The sequence below is a fragment of the Anas platyrhynchos genome, chromosome 5, assembly GCF_047663525.1.
Source record: "Anas platyrhynchos isolate ZD024472 breed Pekin duck chromosome 5, IASCAAS_PekinDuck_T2T, whole genome shotgun sequence".
NCBI classification, from domain to species: domain Eukaryota; kingdom Metazoa; phylum Chordata; class Aves; order Anseriformes; family Anatidae; genus Anas; species Anas platyrhynchos.
This window is the reverse complement of record NC_092591.1, coordinates 15543933-15570894: the sequence shown is the minus strand read 5'-3', so window position 1 is coordinate 15570894 and position 26962 is coordinate 15543933. Positions and strand designations below refer to the sequence as shown.

The following is a 26962-nucleotide window of genomic DNA, read 5'->3' as shown; positions in this document are numbered from 1 at the left end:
CCATGCACAAGTCTATGAAAATGCGCTCGTTCAGAAATCGACCGGCTTTTTTTATTTTAAGGCATTAAGGACTAAATGCTGGGGATGCGAAGCGCACCGCCTGCCCGGCGCGGCTGCCGCGGGCACGGGGGCTCCGCAGCCGCGCATCCCCAGCGGGGCCCCGCGCAGCCGCGGCGGCACAGACCGGGGCCTCGCGGAGAAAGAGACCGGGGAGCCTCAGCCGCTGCTGCACGGGGGGATGCTAAGACCGAGTGGAGGGTTTGGAGCATCGTCCTCCCCGAAAAACCTCTCGGAAAGAGCGCTTCGCAGCACCTCTCTCACGTGCAGATGCCATCGCCCTTCGGCGTTCCCCAAGTTTGTTTCAAATTGATTGCATCATTACTTCACCGAAAAGAAAAAAAAAATCATACAATGCGAAATTACGGTAATTTGTTCCCAGAATAAACTTATCTTGAACTGATTAGGAAAGTCAGTCATTTGAAAACGAGGCAGAAACGCGTTTTTTTCTAAAGCTTCCCTCTAACAATATCAGCTTCTAAAGTTTTCATTCATATAAACTTTATTAATGAAGATCTTTTATTTAAACGTCAAGGGGATTTGAAATTTAGAGTAAATTATGAAGCATGCATGTCTTGCCAAGTCATGGGTCAAATGCATTTGTGAAAAACTGCTAAAAGAGCATATGGTTTTGAATTTTTCTACAATGACTAGTGTTTAAATAAATTGCTTGTACTGCTTAACTTCATGTATAATTTTGACAGAAATTGGCCTATAGCCTTTTGATATGTAAACATTTCAGGCTTTTATGCGGTATAAAGAGACACTTGCTTTTCGGGATCAGCTAAAGCAGTCACCCTGTAATTCAGAAAACTGGCACCTAACATTACATTCTTGCTACATTTCAACTTTCAAGTGGCAGCATAAGGGGGGAAAAGCGAAGGGACATTTCAAAAGCAATGTCCAATTGGAATTAAAAACTGCAAATGAGGTGAGAATGTGCCACTCACTATCTGATTGAATTGGTTGAACTATAGCATTAAAGTGAATTCTCTGTCTTGTTTTCCAAAAAACAACAGCCGAATCAGTGAAAACAGCCTTCGATGCAGCACAGACCTGACATGCAATTCAAATGCATGCCTTAGAAAAAAATCTGCCTGTAGTACAAATAGGTGTGAGAAAGGAAACCCAAACATCCCTTTTGAATGTATTTCTATGATTTTTTTCTCTTTTACAAACTATCTGGGTCTGTAAAAATCAAAACGGACCCTTAGGTATGGAACATTGCCTACAATGGATACTAATACACCATAATCCTTGGATTCGCCATTTAGCAAACTGCATGCCCGCTTGCATTTCACCAGTTCCCAAGTCTTTTGCAGGTATTCCTCCAGCAAACATCCCACTGACTTTTTTTTTTTTTTTTTTTTTTCCTTGGTGAGGAGCAGGGTAGACCTTCTATAAGGGCTTCAGCCTGCAGTGCATACAAATAGTGGGTCACTCAGTTTTAAGTCTCCCTAAACTTAAATGATTTTGTACATGTATAAATCCAGCAAGCTACTGAATAAATCCATTTATTACTAATATATCTGCCTCACATAAATAAACTTCCTAATGTTGATTGGATGGATAAGCCTAGCCCAGTGCTAGACAGCACAGGACCTGGATAGTTGCCTGGTGCTAGACAGCTCAACATGTTTATTTCCTGTGTGCTTTAGCTGGGACTAAGCTGAAGTTGGAAAAAGGTTCAAATGAACTATATAATTTCAATCTGTTTCTGTAGTAAAATTCGTATTTATTGTATATGTCAGTTTGTCATACACAGAGTTCTCAAGATACACTGCCCCTTTTGTTAGTGTACAGAGGTGATTTTTTTCAGAATTGTAATGAGTCAACAATCTGTTGTAGACAATGCGGATGCCATAGCAGTTTAAAAACTGAGATGGATTCAATCTGATGTGAGGTAATCTAGTGAAGAAAGTAGAATCTCTTAAAAGGTGTCCATGAATGTGCACAAAGGCAAAAGACTTTTTTCTATTTTTTTTCCTTTTTTTTTTTTCTTCCCAGCATACAACAAACTTAGCAAATGAAGATGTGTAACACCACTGATATAACAGGAAAAAAATATATAGTTTTTCCCCCTCTAAACAAAGGAAATATGCTACATATAATCTGTGCAGATCATTGCAAAGAAGACTCAAAGTATTTTTTCAAGGGGACAGTGGTAAAATATTTCTGGTCCTTGACTGCACCCACAGGAGTCAATGAGCAGATGTCCTGATATTTCGTAATTTTGCTTTTTTTTTTTTTTTTTCCTTTCAATTTTGCTTTCCATTAGATGCAGTTTGGGTCAAATACTTTACTCATTGATATTGTGATCAAATGTGTATAAGATCAGTAAAGTGGGATGATGTGGACAACAACGTTATGAAAGTTTCATGCCTAGGCATGTGCTGTAGAGGCTAACACAGCACAAGTCTCCTGCAGAGACATCACTGACCCACAATTAGGAAGAGGCTCTCTATCATAGTACAGCCAACAGCCAAGATTTCTACTGAAAATTGAACTGTACTCTAACAGTACAGTTACAAGCTTCAAAGAAAAGGTGGCTTCACTCTAACATTTTAGTATTTAGTACCTCGGTTTTCTCTGCAAGGATAATTCTAATTTTACCTGTGTTGTACATACAGTCACATATAGCCATGCATAGGTAGATATTTATTCATGTATCTAATCCCTACATATAATGTGCCTAAACTGTGATCATTTTAAGCATCATTATGTTATTTAATCTCTTTCTATGCTAGGGTTTATACTAGTATAAATATAGCGTTTGAAAAAAAAATACACAAAAAAAATAAGCCAAAAGACTTATTTTCTGATTGACAAACATGAACCAAACTAAGACCTCTGTTGTTGATTTGCCTTTTTCCAGTGACTGAACTAAGTTTTTGGATCATCATGTAGCACACTGGATTTTAAACCACAAGAGATCCTGAGCACACACAGCTACAAATCAAGTCAACAGAAATTGTGTGTGGTCAGCACTTATCATTCTGCACAAGCATTATTAGATTGGCTAAAGCTCTTCTTTGTAGTATAAACTGTACATACTTAATGTCTCCTCTCTCCAAAAAGGCCCTGGGAGATTACACCCAAAGTAGTCATTTATTTGTAATGCAAAGAGACTCAAAAGGCTTTTATAGGGAGTTAGAGAAACAAAGTCAGCTTTAAAAATAAATAAGTGAACCATGCAAAAGACAGCTATTGCATTGTTTTCTTTAATGTATACATGATGTCTTTTTGAAACTTCTACTTTTTTAGGAGCTTCAGAGTTTATGAGTATCACTCTAGCATAATCTAACAGTTTTTACTCTAGTAGGACTAAAACTGGAGCCCAATCTCACATCTACGGAAGTCTGCTTGTTAATTGTCATGGATTTTGAACCACAACTTAAAGAGAGATTGATCTTCCAACTAAATGTTGTATTATCATTGCCAAACACCATGTAACTAAAACTAAATAGACTTCCATGACTGCTTTGTTTCTTTCTTTCTTCTTCTTTTTTTTTTTTTGACTGAATCGTGCCAGATATATATCATGAAGGTTTACAATATTTAAAGAACACAGGAAATTATATTAAAAATGAATGCTTGCAGAGGTCAAAAGTAAAAAAAACTGGATAATTATAGTAGAGAAATATATAATGAAGGATAATGGATTTAAGGCAAGTAATGCAAATATTCCAAAAGGAATTACAAAATTGTTACCTTGGTTAGAATTATTTTGAATTAATGAAATAAATAATACCTCTATAATTGTTTTCAGTGACCACTGGTTACACTAGACAGATAAAATAGGATCATCCAGTGAAACAACTCAGGTAGAAGAACTATTGTACTTACATTCTAATGCTCCCAACCTTAATCCATGTCTCTAGATTAAATCACACGACTGTCAGTCAACTATTTGAGTTCTAATTTATGCACTATGGGGAAAAACAGTCTGTTTACAGCAAAGGTCATTTGTGGAATTGAATACAAGACTCAAACCACTAGAGGACAGAAGTAAAAAGCTATGTTTATATGACATTATGAAGCTTGGGTTTGTTCCGTACTATTTCTAAATCTGTTTGAATTTGTAATAGTAGTACATATAAGAGTTTTGATACCTTTCTGAAAGTTAACAGAAAAATTTAAAATTAAATAGGATTATCTTGAAGTCTAGATTAATTGATGGCTTTCCTCTTCCTACTCAACCATCCCCAGTCCAGGACTAGAGTTTAGAATTCCTGCAGTATATATTTAAATACTTGCAGCTAACACTTATACTTCCAATCTGATCAAATGAGATAAGACATTTTATAATTTGGAATAATATCATGATCAGGGGCAACAACTGTGTCAGCTACTCCCATGGATCAAGAATGTTATACCAGTATCTACACATTTGTAGCTGTCTTCAGGACAAGACAATTTGTCCTTTGATTTCATCTTTCTTTCTTTCTAATTCTTATGCATAGCTTCCATGCAGTCTGGTCTTCAACCTTTTGGTTTGGAAGGAAAGTCTGTTCTTTTATCATAACTCTGAGTTTTCTTGATGGATTTGTTCCAAAGTTACAGTAAGATATGCAAGAACATGGTTTGGGCCTGTTGCCTGTTTTAGGAGGTTGGTGTGGTGTGTAGCTAGATATAATTCTGGACCATGAACTTAGCTGAGAACTTGGTACAGCAGCCAAAAGTCAAGAATAGTTCATATTTCAGAAGTTTTATCAAGGACATCTTCTTTGTTTATGTCCCAACATGATATAACATATGTTTTTGAGAGTAAAGATGAATGGTTACATGATTTTTGCCATTGGTAAAGTATTTTCAGAGAGGGAATACCGACTCCTTCCCACTCTGATTCTTGCAGAGGATACATCAGCAACTCATTTGAGAATTAAATATGCTCAAAACCCTGGCAGTTTGATATCAACATTTCTTAGGCTACTTCTTTAATAAGCTTTAACCTCAGGGTAGTATATATGCACTAGCCACCACGTTGAGAAAATCCAAGGGGCACAAAGCATGCAGGGGCAGATCTAATCAAGAAAGTTAGTGTACATAGAATGTGAATTTATAGAGCTCTCTCAGTCTACACTATATATGCACATGGAAAAGTTTTTTCCTACTGAGAATACCTTGAACCTTTCAGCCATCACATTTCATGTGTGCCAGGAGCACCTGCAGAGCCAGCATGAAGAAGACAATGAGCTGCAAACTTATACCCAAATCTTACTGTGTGCTCCTAAAGGAAGTCCACAGTTCCATTGAAGGTGGGAAGACCTACATTAAGGTAAAGCTGTGGCCTTCTGGATTACTTGACTATCAGAAATCACCTGAAGATAAGGAAAGGCATTTCAGTAGCAGTGATCTTACTGAGGTGACCCTTCAGAATTCAGTGACGGCTGTCACAGTCTCTGTCTGTGCCTTCATTTTGTTGCTCCAGACCTTGAAACTTGATGTTGGTTACAAAATTTGCTGTTTTGAACAGGGCATGAAGATGGATTTGAAACAGCAGTTGGTAGCAGCAATGTCTGTTTGTTTTCATTGCTATTTTGTATATCTATCTGAAATCTTATCTGTCTGAGTATCTTAAAGCATTGCAAAACCTATGTTGGATGTGATGTGAAGTTCCAGAATGTATATATTTTGTAATATACATTGGAAAAAATGATAAAAAGGAAAACTTTCAGAATATTTGCAGAATGGTAGGGAAACTTTCAGAATATTTGCAACCCCTAAAGTTTCCCCATTAAATATATGCTCCATTCATCCAAAGCAGGTAGCAAAGTATTCTGGTTTCTTTCGATTGTAAAATATTTTCTTTACAAAGACTTCTAAAGTCATTGGTCACCAGATAACTAATGCTGTAGTCTAGCAATCAGAGTTTAAATCCCACTAATTTTAGGTTCTCTTAACCTCAGCCTGCCCTAATTCAGCAAAAGATGTCTGGCCTGTGTTGAAACATTAGCAGAATCTAGGGAAACCAGAGCATAACTCCAAATATTTTTCTACAAATATTCCCCAGCCTATACTCTGGCCCCAACAACTGGATTCTAAATACAAAGACAATTTCAACATGACCATCAGGCTCTTTAAAGAGCTATGTTAAAAGAAATTGACTATCCTGTGCACAGAGTATCTCGACTTCAAAACTGACTATGGTTAATGTAAATGTTGGCTTAGCATGACATTTGCTTGCTCTATACTCAAAGAGAGAGTGATATATAGACAGCCTTTGGATTGTGTCTTAAAAGTTTCTGGACTGTAAAACAAACTTTGCTGTGTTGTGTATTCTGAGGTCCCAAAGAAGAAAACTGAAACATTCACTCTTCCAAGGTAACCCAGGAGTCAGTCTACACACAGCAATTCTACTGAGTAACGTATTCCTTGATTGAACTGGTGATATTTCTCTGTGAAAATCCAGAAGAGAAACTCTAGCAATTACAAATTTAACACCAGTAATTCTGAATCTGCAGTTGGGTTTTCTGCTTATTTATAGAATACAGAAGGATTCTGTGCTGAGTGTTCATGAACTGTGGGATAGAATAGTCCGTTTTTTTCAATGACCAAAGTTACAGCAAACCACACTATTGTGCTCTGAGGGTTTCTGCAATATTAAAGATGCTAGTCATTATTTAAATACTATGTCCAATTATGGCATAAAGTCACATAATTTTGGCATTTGTTCAAGTCATATTAACCCCCCTCAGCCTACACAACACCCCGCTTACCCTACTGCTGCTCTTCCAGCCTGGATGCTATCTGCCAGTCATTTGAAACTGAGGGCTGATTTCAAACATTCTCAGGCCTGACTGGTAAAACCTGTGCTTTTCTCTGATGTGTTATTTGCAGTGTTCATTCAGTGTGATTTAAATGGAACCTTGATCTTTCAGCTTGAAGGAAAATAAAAATAGAGGGAAAGCTTATTGTTTTGGCAATTGGCTATGCATTGTATAGCAATGCATAAATGGAAAAGAAAAAATACTTACTACCAGAAACAACTCCGAGGTTTTTCTATTAAAAGCACTCTTTGCTATGTAGCACTATATAAATAGGGTAGAGTAAGGGTCAGTAAAAGTTGTTCAGGTTGGAGAAAGAAAAAAAAAAAAATCACATTTAACATTCATGCCTCCAAGACAAGGCTGTAATACATGAACATGTACAAATATACATACAGAAGAGATCATTACATTTCAGGCAAGACGCAAGTGTCAGTGCATTCGAATTTATAGCACTAAAAATCAGCTCAAACAGCCATTGCCACAGATTTTTTCCCTCGGATGATTTGGACTTTGTGTAAGCATGCTGTGTCCATAATGCACCCCTTGAATTAAGTAATTCAGAATGCCAACCAGAGGAACTTTCAGCTGCAGTCAGTAATCCTCAAGGGCTACAACGAGCGACGTGTCTCCAGCTAAGATCACTTTCATATTGTTGGTCTATAAATTCCACATGCTTTGCCAGATTAAGATATGATTCAGTGTTCCCAGAGGCAGCTGGGAAAGTCTGTGCCATTGTCTAGCAAAGGTGAGAGCTGAGCTCGTCCCTTCTCAGTTTGCTGTCACTTTGTTTTCTGGGACTGCTCTGGAACAGGACAGACAAGCCCACTGTGACAGGTCAGCTGTGCATGGGAGAAGCTCAAGCCCCCAAAAAAGCTATGCTGGCACCGAACTGACAGCAAGAGAATTTCAACAAATCTTCAGAACCTTTGATTTTAACAGGTGTTGGTTCAGGTTTTAATTCAGATTACATTACAAATACCTTCCCGCGTGATAACAGGTTAATTGCAGGAATAGATGAAAACCACAGGACCTCTGGGGGAATTAGAACTCTCAAGAAATCCATACTTACTCTTAGGCAAATTATCTTGTTGTTGACACTGGGGGTAAACCACAGGTCCTCCTATTCCTCCTTGTTCAACAGGGCAGTAAATAGGCTGGCAAACATAAAAAGAGCCAAACACTTTAATACCATTACAGAAAGCTCTGCTAGACATCCTGCTGTGCAGGGTCCAAAGAGTCACTTTTGTTACTGAATCCTTGTTCTGTATTGACCCTTTACACTACAGTTGAAGCTGTGGCAGTTGAACACATTTTCAAGTACTGTGTTCTACCTCAAGCAAATTGCAGATTATCAATATAAAGTCAGCATGATTTATTTTAAAATGTTATTTTGAGATAGCTTTTACACTAGTTGAGCACTATGAAACACTGATGGCTGTTTTAACATTTTAGCTGAGTTCAACCCGTTTAAGAAAGATTCAAATTAAATGAAAACAAGATATTCTAGAACAGAGAAAAAGGTTTTGGTCTATATAATGATTTGCATTAAAAATCAATCAATTTTATTGATTCAAATTAGAGAAAAACTAAGAACATTTTAGCTGTCAGGCAGATTGAAAAAAAAAAAAAAAGGTATTTCTGAAACATTTTAGAGAAAAGCTTTTGGGGATTACTTTCTGCTAATGTATCAGAGGATTATTTCTAAATGTTGAAAGTATCAGAGCTACCTTTTATGAGAAGTGGGCCAAAATTGCAAGAACAGATCTGAACTCTTGAATTTGTGGGTTGGAATGTAATTCTCACACCTATTTATCCAGCCTTGCCAGACTTATTACCACTATTTGAGCCCTAGGAGTGAACCTACTTTTACAACTTAGTTTCCTGATCAGATGCAAAATTGCAATACGTGTATTTTATGGTTTGGGAGTAGGCAGAGCCAAAACCGTGTTCAGCATCATTCCACTCAAAACCAAGTATTCTCATCAAGATCACCTAATAGCTGAGGTCTTCCATTTGGAACTTGATTTTGTTGAAGACACTTGTGGGAATTTAACATGATGTAAGTGAAGCACGGCTTAATGCAGATCCAACACCAGCGTCTTCAAACTCTGTCTCTGCCTATTCCTCCCAGTAGCTACAACTAGTCTGGAAAACCAGTTGATCTCATGCCAGTTGTTCAGACAAACAAGTGGTGTTAGCAGAATTGGGTTTCTGAGCAATCTTTTAAAGCAAGCTATTCATCCCTTACATATTCTAGGAGGCTAATTTCTAAGGCCACCAAATATTTCTTTCTAAAGTATATGCACATAAACAAAAGTAATCCTTACAGTATTAAAAACATGGAAATTACAGAATTTCAGACTTCAAACTGTTCCTACTTGAGACACATTTGGGAAAACAGAATACACATTCACTATGAATAAAAGCCAGTTGTTAACCAGTACAAACAACTGTAATCTAATTTGTTTTTCTTTTCAAGAACACTGGCATCCTATTGAACACCTTTGCCTCCTATTATATAATTCTGCTGTAGCAATAAAATCAACTGTCTGCAACAGTTCTAGTTCGTTGTATGGTTAATACCAATAATGTACTCAAAATTGATGTTTAACAGAGTGAACTGATTTGTTAGAGTGTTAACAGCCACAGACTTTAACTAATAAACAGATCATTAACTGCTGGTAATAAACAACTTGCCAGGATCATTTATTATTTAAGAACATACTTTGTCTTAAGAAAAGATGGCCCCATTTACATCTATGTATGACACCTTTCTGGCTACCATTCAAAGTGTGAGGCAAAGGCAAAGCTACAGAGAAACCATTCCACACACACTAGATCAAAATACTTTAAAAAACATTTTTTCATCAGAGAGTAATCAGAGAGAAAAATACTACTTTTTTTCCCAATGTTCAATATTATTGTCAGCATATTTTCAAAGCTCTTCCTAATAATACCTCTAACTGCAATGTGAAAAATCTAATTTCCATCTCTGATTAAACATCATAACTTCTTCATCCTTCTTATTATATGGGATGCAACTACTACAAACATTTCCTTCTGGAATTAGTTCTATGTGGGAGATACTACTTACATGTGAAGAGCTTTCATAAAGGAGAGGAAGGGATGTTGAGTAGAAAAGCCACATGGATTTTGTTCTGGGAGAGACAAGAAAAAAGTAGCTTGAAATGGTTCTTTCTCAATAAACGGGAACAAAAAAACCAATAACAAACAAAAATTAGAAAGAGATTTTTCTTGTAAGGAGAACTTCTTGCCCAGAGAGGTTGTGGAGTCTCCTTTTCTGTAAATATTCAAAAGCCATGGTTCTGAACAGCCTGCTTAAGTTGGCCCTCCTTGTGCTAGGAGAGGGTGGAAAAGATGACCTCCAGAGGTCCCTTCCAACCTCAGCCATTCTGTGATTCTAAGCTAAGAATTTCCAAATATGTAATTATTTTATATGGTGACTGGAGATTTGCAAGGGACAAAAGCAAGCCCTTGTCTTCCTATCGTCTCGAAGCATTTGTAATGAAATGAAGTCTTTCATGAATAAGATGGACTTTGTATGTTGGAATATTCTAATTTTGTCAGTTTTTCAAGCTGAATGAAACAGTACCGTTCCAGATTCCTTTTGGCCCTCACCCATGAAAGGGGTAATGTGGCACTATTCTGCAGAATACCACAATACTTTGCTGAAAAGCAAAGATGCCTTCTAAGACTTACTGTTGCCATTAAATTTAAGCTACCAAAACAATCAGATGAAGGTGCCCTAACCTGTTCTCTTCATTACACCAAAGACCCCATTACTCAGCCCCATAAATATTCAACCTCATGTTCTGAATAAAAGTGACAAGTAAGAGCATCTCAATAAGTTTACTGATACCCATATCTTAGATTAAGAATTATATAGTATTAATTTATTTTCCAGTATCTCCTTAGAGACATTGGAAAAAAAAATGTGGTTGTCTTGCAAGAAGCTGTGTAAATAAACTGCAGAGATGCCCCAAAGAAGTTACAGGCTGACTGCAAACAGTCTCAAGGCTAGAATAGCAACCCTTAACAATTAACTCTAGATTCCTGCTGAGACTTACATATAACACTTTAATCGCAGACAGCCTATACAGTTGAAGGATGCCTTCTTTATGCCAGATCCTTTAAAAGTGAAGAAATGTCCTTTCAAGAAAACTTTTCGCTTTTTTTTTTTTTTTAATCATCCCCACGCAAGCTGGGGAGAAGGTATTTTAATATCATCATTAAAATAATTCTGACCTTAAACTAATATCACAAATTGGCTATTACTTGCAGTAAGAAACAAAAACTGTATTTGCATGCTGGTTGGAAAAATGCTTCAATTTAATTGCTTGTGGAAGAAGCACTTTATTTATAGACATACTGTGCAGGAGGAAATTTGGCTCTCCTACTATATAATAAGATGCATGGCTCCCTGCCAGGATGCTGGCTATCCCAGGACATTTGGTGTTCCATATACCAAGAATGTGGAACTGTGCTGCCTATAAACAGAAGAGGCTTTTTTTTTTTTTTTTTTTTTTTCTCCAAGGATACTTTGACATGCTTTTTCTTGGATGCAAAAGTGAAGAATTAGTGCAGCAGTTATGTGGTTGCAAGAGAAGGAATGTTATTTAATATATTTATCACCAGATGCTTTAATTAGCTAAGGAATTACTAAAATATTACTTGCCACTCTTCCTTTTACCATTTATGGAAACTGCTGAAAAAAATCCTCCTGGATTTTATGGGTTTTGAATATAATTCTCAAAAACCAGGGTTTTATTTACACAAGTATTTCCACTCAGCAGGATGACTCACATAAATAAGGATTGCAAGACTGGGATTTGCTAATCTGTGAGAGACAGAGCATCCAATTAATTAATCTGTTTATTTAGGTAGGAGTTTCTTGCTCTTTATTATCTTCAGTGTCTCTGACCACAGCAGAGAGAAGGCAGGGCGGGAGGGGGTAGGGGAGTTAAAGACGGATTTTTGAAGGGGAGCCATAATTAGCTCAATCCTTGGATTGAACTCAGGAATGTTGTTGCTGCTAAATAGTTCCTTAAATGGAATATTTATAAACTAGAGGCAAAGCTGTAATATTAGAAGGGAAGAAAAACCCAAAATAAAATAAATTTAGATGCAAAAAACTCAGAGGTTAATGCCCTGGCACAATGACATAATCCAACCCAGAGGACAGGGAAGGAAGAAACGTGTGACTGACAGTAAATCAGTGCGTAGTGCACAGCCCTGTTGGAGGCCAGAGGGGATCGTGAGATTTCAGAATTTGGATCACCCCTGAAGATCCCCAAAACAGTGCCTGGCTCCCACACGTGGGCCACACAGCCTTGATGCTTCTCACCTCCCCCTGTCCTGCCCTGAAGCCAAGGTGCCTTAGGGTTTTCACTTGGTCACCCCTCTCCTCCCTCCTGCCCTCCCCAGCAGCCACCCCATGCGGGATTCCTGCCCAAACAGATGGAAACAAGAAGCTTTGCCTGGGAGCTGCCAGGCTGTTTTTTGCCTGGTCTTGCAGCCCTCCCACAGCAGGCATGGGGCTGGGGTCTACCTCAAGGCATGTTGCAGCTGCTCTGAAAATAAAAATATATTTTACATCCATGCCTGCCCAGCCATGCCCAACCATGTCCTGGACCCAGCATAGTTTATTCAAAGCAGATTTCATTTTTTAATCACACAATCTATAAGGCCTAATCCAGCTACCATGGAAGTCATTTGGACTTAAACAGGGACAAGTTCAGGACCACAGTTACTTTCCAAGCAAAATAAATCAGTAAGTTATGATGCAAAGGATTTGTGCCAGGCCTCCACACAAGACTGAATTTAATCATTGCAGATCAGGGTATTTGGGGACAACATCTATTTTGTAACTTCATAAAAAAAAAAAAAAATCAAATAAGTGAACCACAGCTTGTCCAAAATTTAAAATTATTTTCCACATTTAAGATTTTTTCATAGACGAACTTTACTTGCACTGTAATATCCCAAGGAAGCTTGTTAAATGGCTTTCCAAGGCTATATGATCTTTATTAAAAAATTATAGCATTGTCTCCTAGACACAAGGAGAAAAAGGAATAATCTATTTTTCAGATCAAGCTCTTGAAGGCTGCAGTAGTGGAAAATAAATCTTACAAATTCTCTCTCAATTTCCATTTAACATTTCCTGTTCCAAATGCAGAGACAGTTGTCTCCTAAATGCACTGCAGTGCATTCATAAATTGCAGCAATACTCTTTCCTTGACAAATCCATTTCAAATCCAATAAAAAAAAAATGGGATTAACTACTTGGAAATTTAGTCAAATAGTTTATTTTAATACAGCAAACCCTAGTATGTTAATATATTAAGAGCACAAAACAAAGTTAGTAAGGGGAAATGGAAAGCAGAGTAGAGAAGCAATGGGATTTTCTTGCACCTGGGTGTAAGTGGTTGTGTAGAAATTTGATCCTGAAATGTGATTTCCCCTGAGTGGTAACTGCAAGTGATGCTTCACACAGAGCCCAGAGGTAACCCCATGAGGGAGAGAAAGGAGGGAGTATGAGGCTGTATGGTCAAATCACAGCATGGGGAAGAGCTTCCTCCTGGTTGCACCATACAGAAAATATTATAAGCTTTTTGTCTGCTGTCACTACAGATGTTTGACCTAACCAGTGTACAAAGAGCTGTGGTGGCAGCCCATCATCTTCATCAGCACCAGTGAGCAACGGTGCTGGGAGAACTCTGCCACATCTGACAATGCCTTTCTGTACAGGAGAGAGTAGTTACACAGAAGTGTAACATAACTTCTCTGAAATACATGTACACATACATATACACACATGCACACACACACATATATATGCATGCATATATAAGAAAGTTTTCTTCTACATTTTTTCCCTTGACCACTTATTTAAGATGCAAAACTCACGAGGGGAAGAGGTAAAGAGGTAGCAGGGAGTGAAGGTCTGCTTCTTAATTGATGTTTGTGAAACAAAATGAGTTACATGGTGAACACAACATTTCTGACCAGCCCTGGGGAGCTCTTGTAATAAATACAGTAGATAGGCTTTTGTGTGGGCCAGAGAAAATGATCAAAACACTGTAGCCAGCTCTGTTTGGTTTGGCATTGCCTAAACTACAAGTCCATTTTTAAAAACAAGCTATGGTTATATTGGTAGAAAAAACCTAGAAAAGATGAAATGCATTTTATTTGGAGCCAATTCTATTGAGATATTTGAATGTGTCATTTTCTAGCAAGAAATTATTTTTAAACTTTTTTCTGTTCATCTGTTTCAGTTCCTTGGTTCTTCAAGGAAATCACACACACACACCAATAAATAAATAAACAAACAAACAAACAAACTGCATGACTAGAATTTAGCACATAGCTCTAAAAGCTTTATCTGATTCAGATACATAAGTATAAATAAAATGTGGTGGGAGCGTAAGCTGAGTTAAATATTGATTGGTAAACTATAAACATGGATGGATGAGTAAATGATAAAATGTTAAAATAGTAACACACTGTTGTAACTTATGAATTTTCTGATCAAAGTTACTTCCAAAGTATTTTTATATTTGAAGACAAATACACTCCTAAGTGTTTATCATTTGCAAGCTGTTTGTTCTGTATTTCTTGCTGGTTGCTGTTCATGCCTCATAACAAAACACCTCAGGCACATGGAACTGGTTTTGTTCTCTTCTTGGAGGCCAAAAAACGAGTCCTTCAGGAACTGAGCATCATATTTGTGATGTTTTTTGTTTGTTTGTTTGTTTTTTGTAAGCCCTCTAATTAGCACAAAGTATTCCAATCACTTTTCACAGAAAAGGAATTGAAACATTTCAAAATATCTTGCAAATAGATCTGTTATGCTTATCACTCTCTTTATCACTCTCTCCCCACCCATTCCTTTGCTATTCCTATGCAGCTGTGAATACATGGCCAAAATTAAAGGATTCTCCTATCATAACATATGACACCAGAAAGTGCTACAAACACATACTATGTTCAAAATAAGCTTATGAAATATCCTGGTAATGTTTTCATATGTTATATTCATAGATAGAGAAATACTCCAGGGCAGAAATCTCTACTGGTCACATGAATACCCTACTTACCCAGCTCATCCATGGTTGCATCGTGAAGGCTCAGCACCTTTCAAGTCAGTCTTACAAGCCTTCGATCTTGAATAGCAAGCATAAAGATTATAAAATCTGTCTTTTATAGTTACAAATAGGTATGAAATTTATTTAAAAAATAATAACCCATGAACTTAATAGATCTACTGCCAGCCTCAAAAACCCAGAATTCCTGTGTCAGACCCAAAGACTGTAACATTAATTTAAAAACTGGAATTTTAAGAATTTTTGTCCTTTGCCTTCTATTTTTTAAGTCTTTGGGGCTCAGACTTGCATGTTTTTCTCTGTAACCACAAGAGCTAAAAGCATCCCTTTTCAATGAAAGCTGAGAATCACAGGTAATGAGATGTCTCTAGGAGCCGGCGTTCGAAGGAAAAACACCAAACGTCATGAGACTTGTAATAATATCAGAAGTGTTGGAAGCACTGTTATAGTCTTGCTTTCAGAATACAACAATTCTCGTAAAGTACAAAATAGTGCATGCAAAACCATTTTGTTTTCATATTAATACCTCTACGTTTTGTACTTACAATGGTAGGCTGAGGGTCATATGGCTGCTTTTTTCATACCACAACAATTTACGGGGCCATGACAACAAACTTCAGTTGCTAAAAAACAATATAATTCAAAGACCAAGGAAAGGAAACAGACTACTAAATCAAATATGATTCTCGTTCCTACTTACTATGGACATGATCTGACTTTTTGTCTCAAAGCTTTACCTTACATGACCCTCTCATGGGAGGGACCACAGAACTTCTTCTAAATGGAGAAAAGTGCTTTGTGGGTGGCAATATTTTCCCAGAAAGGGAAAAAGTTGCAAGAATCATGTCAGGAAAGTGAAGGAAAAGACATCACACATTTGGAGTGCTGCAAGCAATAAATTTATTGTCAATAGTCATCTTTAAATAACATCATCTGGGGAAAAAATCCCTATAGAAGCACAGTGTGGATGAGAAGAAAATTTTGATCACTTGAGTTCTGACATTTTTATGAATTTAATTTAAGGTGGCAAGAAGTGGCCTAGTAAAAATGGTTGAACGGCTACCAAAGGGGGAAATAAATAAATAAATAACCCTAAAGAAAATGAAACACTTTTTTTTTTTTTTTTTTTCAGAAGAAAGTCTTTCATAGCTGTTGATGTGTTTTTAGGTTTCAAGCTAAAAGTATTTGGAGCAATGTTTCAGAAGTGGGACAATAAGAAAAAACAGTTGCAGAAACATTTCAAATACTCCGATCTCAATTGCTTTTAAATGAAGGGTGACTTTGTAGCATAAAATGAAAACTGAAGCAGGTAATTGGGGCTCTTGATTTGATTAATTTCTTTTGTGACTTCGGGCAAGTCAAGAGATTTAGTATTCACTGGTTTTTAATGCCCATATTTACAAACAGAGATGCCATATTTCTGTGAAGAAAAGAGATCCAGTGCTTTCAGAGGTCCACCCAGCACAGCCTTTTTGACCTTTAGAGGAAACCATATTTTAAAAAAATCTTGTATTTCCCTGTCCCTCCTTCTTCTGCCCCCTCCCACTCACACATATTTAATGGCACGTTACAGAAAGGAAAAGATTTAAAGTGATGATGCTTTTGATATAAAGAGCACTCTTTGGGCAGTGAATGATAACTGTATGCGCTTCCTAGATGTGCACAGAAAAGGACAAGAGGCAACAAACACAAGTTGCAGTAAAGGAAACTTCAGTTAGATACAAGAAAAAAAAATCACAAAACACTGAAATGTATTGACCAGAAAGATAATAGCTTCTCCATACCTGTTGATCTTCAGAACTTGACAAAGAAGTGAAAATAGGTCCCACTTTGAGAGGGAAGTTAGATCAGCTGGGATTGTGGTGAGTCAAGTCTCCTTTTCACACCAAAGATAGAAGTTTGTGAGGTCTCTGAGTTGATGAGGCTTTTGTCTTAATTCTGTGCCATTAGAGCAATCTAATTTCTACATTTTTTCTACTTTACAAGCATGATGGTTTTCATTCTAAGTGCTACTGCTGAATTTAATTTAAAAAAAAAATGAATTAAAAAAAATAAAAATAGGAACAATAAGCAAGCTTTGACTACCATCTTCAAGACCTGATAGCTGAACAGTTGTAACAGCATGGAACTATTTACAAATTTCTTGAAATATTTGATATCATTTTTGATGCAAGATTTTGAAAATGTTTTGCATTGCACACTACCACAACCAAGTGTAATATCTAAGTTGTTTTGGATATACATCCATAAGCTGTAATCATGTGTCTGACTGAAAGGTGCTAATAAAATTGGTACTAGCCTGAATAAAGACGTCTTATGTAGAGTACCTAGTAGATGAGGTCCCCATGTCTTTATCCAGAAGCAGACCCTTAAAAACTAGGAACAAGTATATTAGTGCTATTTTTGTAAAGTGTCTTTCCATGTAGCCTTCAGTTTTGCTTGTTATTTGCAGTGGCATCTTGGGTATTTATCTAATAGTTGCTGTCTTGTTGCTCTGCTGTTCTGCCTTCTCTGAGTTATAAAAGGAATCAAAAAAAAATAAACAATAATAAAAAAGAATCAAAAAAGCTATGAAAAGCTTTAGGAAGCCCAGGAGCTGTGGGTGAAGACTCAATATCCACTGAGGAACATTCTGCTGTTGAGTTTTTGACATGACAATCAGGGAGCACATCTTTAAAAATAAAAAGAAATAAATAAAAAAAAATATGGGGAACTTGAGATATACTCACTAAGCACCTGAGATCATTTCAGGAAGGTTTTGGGGACCTTGTTCTTTACTAGATAACCTAACAAATTGCTATTATTGTTATTGAAATAATACATAGCCTCTAGATACGCCAGACCTTGGATTTCCACTGGATGGAGCATTGGATTTACATTGGGACAACAACTGAAGCAAGTGAAGTCTGCACTGTTTTTGAGATCCTGTGTAAGCAATCATGTCATCACATGTATGAGGATGTTGACCTTCCTGTGCTTTCCACACCATTTTGTGAGGGACTGCACCATAAAATGTGACAGCACTGCTCCAGTTGCAACACAACCATTATCAAATGATGTGCAGCTCCCCAGCTAGAAAGAGGCTCTTGTCATCCCTATGAACAAACCCACAAGTCATGCTGTTATGTCAAAGGCACTTGTATATCTAAATTAATTGCTACAGATGCCAAATAGAATTCCCATTTACCTATTTCATGCACGAAAATAACTATCAGAAATCTTGAGCTATTGCAGAGTTGGGTTCAGAAAATTGTCAGACAAACCAAATAAAAATGTCTGTTGTATGGGAAATACTTGCATCACTAGATGCTATTGTGATCCCAGATGAACTGAAGTTGGATCTGTGAGGAGTTACTAGCTCCATGGAAGACCACATTCCAGCTTGCATAATTTCACACTAGTCTTACCAAATGTGGTTGTGAATTCATGTATTCAGCTGGGGGCCAGTTTTGGGCAAGGACTTGAAATGTATTATAAGTTTATGAAACAGACCAAGCTGTGGTTAGGGCACCAAGTTTGTTCAAGTTGTAGGCAAAACCTGAGTTACTCTTGATCAGACCAGATTTTTTTTTTATTTTTATTTTTTCTGACTAGCTGTCTAGAATTTCCTGAGTGAATGAATAGACAGCCCTTTTCTCAAGTGAATAAGTCAAAGAAAATTCTAAGATGCTCCACTTTAGAAATTACTATGATCACTGGATATAAAAAACACTTTCCTTGGTAAATAGTGGCTTTTCTTAAAGGCATAATTCTGAGTATCATTTTACTCTTGGTGATGATTAAATTTTCAGATTGCGACACCTTAACAATTGACCTTGATCAAGGTTTTGAATTGCCCGTCATATGAAAAGAGCTTTAGACACCAAGCAATTATTTAGCGATAGCCATCAGGATAAATATTCACCGAAAAGAAAAATAGAATGAGTGCACATCTCAAATAGCAAGTGCAAAAAAATATAATCAAAGTCAAAACTTAATTTGCATGTGTCCACAACTCGGCACTATAACTTTTCCCTCCTCAATTTCCATCTATTGGAACATACCAAAGGTAAAATTTAAGTCTTCAAAATAAAATTACATCTTTTCAATAGCTATCATAAAAGATGAAGAGCAGAAATCTAATGTCAAATCAAATTAAAGCACATTATGGTGCAAATTCTATTTGCATTTTTCACATTTTAATATCTTGACTACTTGCAAGTTAGAGACATTTTATGTAGACACAGCTACTTCTGAAATCAGAGAAAAAGCACAAACAACTTGCTTTGTTTCAAAGCAACTATGATGCATTCAATTAGAATCAAGCTACTTGCTAAATTTATTACATTAGAAGAGTGTTTATTACAAACAGATTCCCTATCCATTCTTTTATAAGGAAAGGAGTATCATATTCCAAGGAGAAACTATTCAAGGTGAATCAAAAATTTTGAAAAAAAAAAAAAAAAAAAAAAAAAAAAAACTTGGAAAGAATTCATACACTGAAGTCCTGCCCACATGTTAGAGTGTTTTATTTATTTCTCATGACTACAGGGGGAAAAAAAGCAAATATTGCTTACTGGACACCAAAAATCAGCACAATATCTCTCTATAGACAAGTGAAGAGTATCACCCTCTTTCCAGCAAGAATATATGGAGTTAGTCGGGATCTTTGCTACGTCCTCTACATATGCTTTATTCTAAAATATAAGAAAGGCTGTCCTCATATGCCTTGTTGCATTTCAGTTTAGAAGAGCTAAATCTCTGCGTAGTTGTTTCATTGAGCAGAAAATTTGAGTCTGTCCCCATATGAGTTGTCATTTGCAAGGTGAAAAATTAAATACCACTTAGTTAAACATTTATAATTCTTGTGGCTGTGAGGAAAAGATCAAGGGCATAAATAAAATAGTTGGTATGGGGACACATTAACATAAACTGACACGTCCAAGGAACAGACTGGGACACTGTCAACCAACAGGAGTTTTTGTGCATTGTGAGTGGAGGGCACGAGGTTGCCTTAATCCCACTTCACCTGCAAGAGATCACAGGCATGCAACAAAAGAGCAGTTATATAATTTTATGCTATGGAGTTATCTATATTGACATAACAGTATGCAGTTTCCCTTAAAGTCCAACCTTGAAAGTCAGAAAAGTGCAGAACTGGAAAACATACCCATCGTGTGTGTGTGTGTGTGTAAGTACACACTGAAGACTTCTGAGAACTCAGGATAGGCCTCTGGGAGAACACGAGGCCTGAGCTCAGAACTGAGGTATTGGCCACTTGGATTCAAGGAGCATCCATGATCAAGCCACTGAGTGCTCCTGGCAGTGCCAAGGACATCTGTCCCTCTCAGCCCACCAACCCTGAACCATTAGCAGACAGTATATGAAATCTCACAGCTATCAAGGCCTTTGGCACCTCACTTCAGACCACAAAGCCAGACCTGTGTAAGAAGAGGGCTTTCTGTGGAGATGCAGACACATCATCTTAAAAAGTCTCGTATCAACATCATCCCCCCTTTCTTACCACCCTCCACCTAAGATTTAAGTACCTGTACAGATTTGGGCCTAACTGCTTCATTTGGGAAACCTGCTGTAAACCAGCATGGCCATGAAAGTCCATTATTTTAACTTCCATTTTCTTGAAGATCTCTCTCTATGTGTTGTGACAACAATAAAACACTCCTTCAAAGGCTTACCTCCATTTCAAATTTTTACATTAAACCTTTTTGATTTGACATTAATTTTAGTTAATCTAAGGCATTTCACAAAAATACATAGACCCACCATTTGTCAGGGACTCTCAAAATGCCTTTTCAAGTTTTCTAATTATTTTTTTTTTTTTTTAAATCATCTCCTTGTCTAAAGACCAGGTCAGGGTGCCCATATCCCTTTGTGAAATTGCAATACCTTTACTACAGCCTATCATCTTAGCATTGCTGTGTCCCAGAGTTGAGCTGTTCAGCAAATATATTTGTAAGTACTACATGAACTAATGCTTTGCTGAGTTACTCTTTCTCCTCACAGCAGAGATGGACTACTACTGTACTTTTCTAATCCTGAAAAAATGTCTTACTGTTCCAAACTGCTAAGAACTTTTTCAAGCATTTCTGTGGTAATTTGTAATAATTTTGGCTGGAGTTTTGGCTAGAGTTAATTTTCTTCATAGTGGTTTACACAATGTTGTGTTTGGGATTTTTGATGAAAATAAATTGTTTTTAGTTGTTGCAGAGCAATGCTTACACAGAACCAAGGACTTTATTTTTCTTCTCATGCTGCCCTGCCAGCAAGGAGGCTGAGGGTACCAAAGAAGCTGGGAGGGAACACAGCCTGGACAGGTGACCTAAACTGGCCAGAGAGATATTCTATACCACATGGTGTCATGCTCAGCAATAAAAACTGGCATAAAGAAGAAGGAAGAGATGGACATTCAGAGTGATGGTGTTTGTCTTTCCAAGACACCATTATGCAGATGAGCCATGCTTTCCTGGATGCATCTACCAATGGGAAATAGCAAAGGAATTCCTTGGTTTGGTTTGCTTGTGTGCACAGCTTTTGCTTTACCTAACAAATTGTTCTTATCTCAGCACGAGTTCTCTCACTTTTACGTTTCCAGTTCTTTCCCCCAGAAAGGGTTAGGCTTTGAAATTTCAAAGCAGTCCCAAGATGTATGGATAGCCATCAGTAAAGGATACAGCAGTGGACATGGCCAGGCCTGCTGTGTTAGGAATAGTGAGGTGCAGGGTCAGGAGCTCTGAGGCACGGCACTGATACTCTAAGGGAGAGAGAGAATTCCACCAAGGTGAAAAATCCACAAATATTTTTCCCCTTCTTCTCCCCTGGTGTTCAAATGATCTGACAAAGAAAAAGTCTTATTTTGAAATGAAGGATGAGAAGGCTTGACATCAATATTTATTTTTTTCTGAAGTCTCAACCATAATGGGCCACGTAATAAACATAACTCATGGTTGTTAGATCCCACCCAAGTTCTCCTCTTTAATAATGTTTCACTTGTTGTCAACTGAACTGTCCTTTGCAACAGGCCATCTCACTTACAGGTTCCAAGCAAAGAATAAAAATTTAGCAAAGGCTGTGTGTAGGACAGTATACAGACACAAAATATACAAACTGGTATTTATACTCTGCATACTATTAAGACTTCTCATCCAGCTATCCTTAATCTTATTTTTCCCTTTTGATTAGTTGGATTGATAGGTTTATTCCACTTAATCTCCATCCACCTCGGTTTGTGACTATAAAATAAGATAATGGGGGAAGTATAACATATACAGTCTATAATACTTATAGCCAGTTCTTAATATTAGTGGGAATTTTGCCACAGAAAGAAAATGGCAAGATCTACTTACAATGTTTAGCTAGATCATCCACTCAGGTAGAACTCTGTAAAATTACACCATTGCAGGAAACACTCAAGAATTTGTCCTCCTAAACTGATTTGTTAGGGGTTGTTTTTGTTCATTTTCACCAGTCATAAGAATTGTTTCTAAACATTAAGAAGTATATAAAACAACATTTAATTTAAAACACTCCTGCAGAAAAAGTGCACAGAGAAAACAGCTGTTCTATGCACAATAGTGACACAGTGACTTACAATGACTAATTAATGAGAACACCTGGAGTATCTTTCAGAGCTAAACTGGAAACAAAATACTGGAGATTAGGTTTTCAAGCTACTGGTGGTCCCCACTAATCTCTTTCAGGTGTAAACCGCAGTGTACGTGGAAAGCAAAATCTGACTCATTCCTGCGAGACAGGAGGTCTTCGGGCTAATAATTGCAGCATGTAGTTTCCATAAAATTTACAAGGTTGGCTTTAAATTTTAGTAGTGGCAGGCCTGCAATAAATGCCAATGAGGTCCATCAAAATGAGTATTTGTGTGTGTCCTCATAAAAATAGATCAATCTTTTTAACAGACTCCATGCAGAGGAATTTGTATAATTACAACACATATCTACAGCTTTAGAGTCCTTTCCACACCAAAAACAACATGCAAAGTCATAAATACAGCAGAAAAATAAACACAGGAACATAATAAAAGAGATTTGGTTGGGTTAAGTTGTTCTCTCTCAGCTGCCATGTTGTAGCTAGCAGAGTTTCCACTAGGGGTGGGCAAAGGGATTATTTTCCTTGTTTGTCAGCTTTCCTCTCACCTTTGCCTCTTGCACTCTTGGGGATGGCGAACGAGTCTGTTCACATAAAGGAAAGGAAAGGGAGAATCAGAAGGGAGGAAGGGTTCCACCACATTCATTCCCAGACCTTGCATTAACTCTTACCATGCTGGTCTTGATGGAGACACTCAACAAGGAATGAAAGACACAAAGCAGCCCAAAAGAAAGGACAACTTAAGTTCACATCTTCTGTGTTATGCCTATAACTTGCCAGTAACACAGTCACAGCTGAATTGTCAACTCCAAGTAATAAAATATGGTTTATGTACAAGATTCTCTACCATGCCAAGTTTCCACACAGTTCAGCTGAAGAGGAGGGGAGGTTATGATTCACTGATTCTCTCCCCAGCCCTGCCACAGCTCTCATCCTCATGAATTATCCACCAGCAGGGGAGAGCTGGAGTGTTATGTGTCACATATGCTCCTCATCCAAGCTTACCTCTGCTGCCAGGGGCAAGAGCTGTGGAGCATGGAAGCAGGAGCAGCCAGGGGCACAGAAACAGGGGAATATGGCATTTGGAGACTTGTATATATTTTAGTATAGTGCTCTCCCTAATAATACTAGAGACAGGGTTTTTATAGGTTTTAAGGTGTTTTATAGGTTTATATACTTCAAACACAGATAGGCATTTAGTGAGATCTTCAATCATTTATCTCCTAATTCCTATAGGTCATAGGAGTTTTAAAATCTTAGGAGGCATCTTTCTACACCTTTAGACTCCTAAGTGTCTTTAAAAGGTCTGGTCTAAAAATTATTCAGTCCTTTCTAGATTGGGATTGGTCTTATTTTTATCCCCTCCCCACCCCCCACCCCTTTATTTTTGGGGGGTAATTTGAATAACTACATCGTATTGCATTGTTTTAATGGATTTAATGGATTCCCTTTTTTGTGTTACAGCCAGAAAATAGAGAGTAAGTGTGAGATTCAATATGACTTATTTTATGCATCAGAAAATAAGGTGTATGAATCTCAGCTAGTTGCCTGATCTTCCTGTAATCACTGGATAGAGCAGACACTTCTGAAAGGGATGAATCATCTCCTGGAGTTGCCTGTCTCCCTCCATTGACCACAGAGGGAGCATAGACAAACTCAGATTATATGCCTAATTCATAACAGCTGAATCCAGATGAGATGAATTCCTCCTCCTTCAGTGATTTAGCCAAAGGCATATAGAAAACAATGGGAGAGCAAAACACTAGATTCAGTCTCCCAGATCTCCAGCTAGTGTTTAACCACTGAAGTGAACTTCCCACTTGAGAGGAGGTGTCAAAGGCTCTTGCCAAAACAATTCCAATTTGTACATGACATAAAACAATGAAAGTTGTGCTGACTAATAAGTACAGAGTTGGAAACTTGTGGGAAGCAAAGGGGTACATTCAAACTTGAAGCCTTTTCCCAAAAACTAACTAGTTCATAAGAGAAGTGGTAATGTATGTAAAGTCTATACCCACCCAAAAGAAGAGTGTTGCTAATGGAGGAGCAGGATGCTGCCCAGCCATAGGTCCCAACAACAAGAATGACACATCCAAAGGCAAAACCAGTTCCAGGTGACCATCTCTGCTATCTTGCCCCATAATGCACCTATCACACTACCCCATCAAGGTTAAAAAGCACACATTTTTACCTTAAAAATATAACCATAATTAATATTGTAAGTAATAATTGTTTTCAACTACTTCAAAACCCTAATTCTGAAGTCCTGCAACAATGCACAATGCTAGCTCACTGAGACACAAGAATGAAGAGCTCTTATAAAAGAGTGAGGTCAAATATGATTTGCATTAAAACTTCCTATTTCATCTGAAGTTTCTTTCTTTTTATCATTTTTCATGACATCTTATGTTTGTTTCTCATTCTGATCAGCAAATTGTTCTACCACCAATGAATCCTGTGGGAAAAGGGTTTCAAACAAACTTAAGAGGCAAGTCTCCTTTCTTAATTTTTTTTCCTCCTTACATTGTCTATGAGATTTTAAGTAACAAAAAGCACAAAAAAAATTGGTACCAAAAATTACAACTTTTCATTACAAACCCAATTGATTCAAAAAGCAATTGCTTCAAAAGTTAAAACAGAAAGGTACCTGTAATGGTTGCTAAAGGCAAAAGAAACCTTTCAAAATAAGTCCCCTAACTGTTCACTGTCTCCTGTCCTCAGCACACTGCAGAACTTCTTACTGTAACACTCCTCATTCCCCCTCTTCTCTTCCCTTATGGCTTTTAAATGATGTTCAAGAATGCAAAACACCTGAGCATATACAGTGGATGGGCAACTCACTAGCAAACCCTTTGTTGTTGTCAGTCAGGGCAGGCTTTCTCTCCAGCCGTGTCTTGCAAGGCACTGGGCAGAGCACAGGCACAAATGGACCACAGACTTGTCTTTCAGCACTGGGGTCTGGCAGCAGCTAGTCGACATAGCCAATAAACTTTTTATCATCTTCTAAACACTTATTGTGGTCACACTATGATCTCAGAAGTTCAGTACGACATGCAATTACTCTTATTGCAATCAGAAAAACATCAACCAGTAATTTTGTGTTATTCACATTTTACTTGTGTTTCTGCATGACTTTGAGCTTCTTAACACTGTCAGTCACTGCAGTGCCTGAACAACTCTCATTCAAGGTGCACTTGTAACCCACCATCTCCAGCCCATCCTGTCAAACAACTGGAAGATGTATTCACCTTTAAATTTTCTGTTGGAGAGTTTGCTACATAAAAAAATCAAGCAGAAGTTTTGCTAACTATGGTCAATACATAGAGAAACAGGCAACACCCCAGAGGGTTTACCAAAAATAATAATAATAATAATAATAATAATAATAATAATAATAATAATAATAATAATAATAATAATAATAATAATAATAATAATAAGCATCCTCCCTCCTCCACAGGGTCTTTGTCCAAGCCTTGTTTTGGTATCTTTCATCCATAGTTAGGGGGAAGTTCTTGCTACTCCAACCATTCATTTCCAAAGGGAGTTTAGCTTAGTTCATCAAAGAACAGGATTTTAACCTCAGTGTCTGTTACTCACAAGACAATACTCTGACACTTGCCTTTAGCCTGGCAGATTGGTATGGGAGAGTGATTTCTCACTAATTTTACTCTCTTTTCTTTTCCTACCATTTCATGTTTTACAGCAGAAATAACAATGGGTCAGTGGGGCATGTCTTAGGTGTGAGTAAAGAATGAATTTTTTTTAATGGCTTTGGACTGGAGCAGATTTGACTTAATTAAATATCTGTATTTAAACTTTCATTTAGCTGTACCAGTCTACCCATTTGCAAGCTGCACTGATTGCTGTACATGCAAAATCATCATGCTCCAGCACAGTTGCATCTTTGAGGTAAATGAGGTTCGCTTTCCAACACATTCTGACGCTTCTTTATAGTCCAATAAAACAGCTCCTTCTCTACCCACACTCTAAACTTTTTATGTTAGATATGGAAGCTTTTGAAAGGTGTCTATGACATGTTTGATAAACAAGTGATTTCTCTCCGGAGAGCAATGCAGTGAGGGACACCCATCAGAAGTATGGGACAAGGCAGGGTGAGAAGACGACTGCCCACACCCCAGTAGTGGATTTCCCCTACAACTGCCAATGCAATACCTAGAGGTATGGTCCTTTTTAGTCACACAGGCTTTGAACATGAAATGTTGTAATGGAGGAAGGAGGAGACCCGGTGTCATGTCAAACAAGTTGTACACACAAAGCCATCAGCATTGATCTCTCGCAGCCTGGGCTGCATTTTAACAAGTGAGCTGAAGATGAAAGGATTTCAGTTTCCATTGTAAATCCTCAGAGCCATCCATTCACCCTATCATATGTTCACTATCAGAAACTGTT

The 26962-nt window shown here is 37.5% G+C and overlaps 1 long non-coding RNA gene across 2 annotated transcripts; it reads right to left on the bottom strand.

Annotated features, from left to right (window-relative positions):
• Positions 1-7041: 7041 nt before the first annotated feature.
• On the bottom strand, positions 7042-25320 carry LOC106017691 (uncharacterized). Of its 2 annotated transcripts, XR_011809521.1 has the most exons (6): positions 25197-25320; positions 24568-24705; positions 23098-23133; positions 9922-9985; positions 7897-7981; positions 7042-7629 (listed from the first exon to the last, which is right to left on the bottom strand). It is a non-coding gene; the product is annotated as an uncharacterized lncRNA (long non-coding RNA). The 2 variants fall into 2 exon arrangements; XR_001191303.5 differs by lacking the exons at positions 7042-7629; positions 7897-7981; positions 9922-9985 and having other exon boundaries at positions 21810-23133.
• Between the last annotated feature and the right edge of the window lie 1642 nt (positions 25321-26962).